This window comes from Hordeum vulgare, chromosome 4H, assembly GCF_904849725.1.
Source record: "Hordeum vulgare subsp. vulgare chromosome 4H, MorexV3_pseudomolecules_assembly, whole genome shotgun sequence".
NCBI classification, from domain to species: domain Eukaryota; kingdom Viridiplantae; phylum Streptophyta; class Magnoliopsida; order Poales; family Poaceae; genus Hordeum; species Hordeum vulgare.
The window spans coordinates 165,745,340-165,747,547 of record NC_058521.1 but is presented as its reverse complement, the minus strand read 5'-3'; positions in this window follow the sequence as shown (position 1 = coordinate 165,747,547).

The window sequence follows — 2,208 nt, the reverse complement described above, 5'->3', positions numbered from 1 at the left end:
TGACTTCGTGATGGTGTTGGGGCCCACCAAGAAACTAAGTTAGGTGTCGATGTTAACTGGGCTTAGTTCCTCCTGGGAGACCCGCACGAGAAACTTGACACTTTTCCATGTTGACGCCTTCAGCTGCTCGGCCTCAGTCCGAGATTTTTCAACATTGGCTCGTACGTTGGCCATGCGTTGCCAAACCGTTGTGGAAGATCGAGAAGAGGGGTCTAGAGGGGGTGAATAGACACTTAACAAGGCAAGGGTGCAATTCTTATTTATTTTTCTTGGAATTTAGGCAGTTTTTTTACAAGTTAAATGACAACCAATATATCCTACACATGCATATCTACAAATTGAGCAGTGGAATATGAATATGACGCAAGTGCAAGAAGGTAAAGGGATGTAGAGATAGAAGATCAAACCCAATGAAGACACAATGATTTTTGGTGTGGTTTCCGTAGGTGTAGCTATCATATGTCCACGTTGACGGAGACTTCAATCCAGGGAGGGTAACAACTGCGTGAGTCCACAAAGGGCTCCACCCACCAAGGGTCCACAAAGAAGCATCCTTATCTATTCCACAATGGCTTACATCCATGAAGGACTAGCCTCACTCGGGGTAGATCTTCACGAAGTAGGCAATCTTCTTGGTCGTGCAAACTCCTTGGTTCAAGTCCACAAAATTTGGAGGCTCCCAAGTGACACCTAACCAATCTAGAAGACACCACTCCTCAAAAGGTAATAGATGTTGTGTTGATGATGAACTCCTTTCTCTTGTGATAGTCTCCACAACACTCAATGACTCTCTCACATATTTGGCTTGGTAGTAGGAGAAAAAATGGAGTGTAAAGCAACTTGAGGAGTCTATAAATCAAGGATCATACGGTTGGAGTGGAATGCATTAATATCAACACAAGTGTAGGTGGTTCTCTCTCAGAAAATGGATATGGGAAGTTTATGCTTCGTCCTGGTTGCTCTCATTGAGAGTAGGTGGAGTTGGTGGGGGTATATATAGGATTCATAAAGTATCTAGCCGTTAGACATCTTTTTGCACAACTCAGTGGAACCGAAATAAAATCTTGGAGGCGCCGACTAGTGTAAAATATTTGAATGTTAGACGTTTTGGTGAAACCGGATGGATCCACTTGGTAGGACCTATTTGTAATGACCTAAGAAGTTCCACATTTCGGTAATTCCGATCGGTTTCACTTGGAACTTTTGAAGTGAAAATAATGGGTTATAGAAACTTGGCTGCTGCACTTCGATGGAACTGAATGCCATCTCGGCTAAACCGAGTTCATAGGGTTTAAGAAGTGGCTCTATCTGATGTATTTTGACGGGTTTGGGTTTAAGTGTTTTGGTGGGATCGAGAATGACTTTAGGGTTTCGGACATAATGGATTGTCAGAATGTGGTCGAAGGTATTGGAGCAATATCTTCAAGCACTTGAGCAAATGACTCATGATCAAAACCTCATCCCCTTGTAATAGTATTGTCTTTCATATGGACTCAATGTGATCTTGGATCACGTAACCAAAAATGTAGAGTCTTGGAGCTTTTCTAGTCCATGTTTACTTAGTAGCTTGAGGGGTCCACATCTCTATCCATTGACTTGCCAAAGTTGAATTTTTTATGGAATACACTTGAGGAAACAATTAGTCCAACAATATGTATGTTGACATGAAGTACCAAAGCCAACAAGGGAGCAAGTGTGCTTTAATCTCCCCTGTTTTTATTAATTATGACACATACATCAAAGCTTCAAATGGGAATCTATCACACAACTTATGAAGGCTTTGAGATACATATGAATAGAGAAAGACCCACCTACAAGTGTGGAGTCTTTTAAGGATAATTGCTGTTCGAATGCAAATGCACAATAGGATAGGAAACTTGATACGTCATATGCATCACACTAAATATGTGAATGAAATATACTCATGTTCATGAATCTCTCTTGCAAACAATATGTGCAAGAAGCAAGATATCATCATGCACATAAGTGTGATGCATATACTTACCTTGAAGTGCTTGAGGATTCTACCTGAAGAAACAAACTTGAGAAAACAAGGTTAGATAACACAAGAGTTTCTCTCCAACAAGAAAGCAAGAGCCTCAAGAATACCAAGACTGGGATGACATGTATAGGGACAAGTATCACTATGTGGACACTTCTTTAAGAGAAAACATGTTCCCAAGAGTTCAATAAAGATTTGCAATGAAA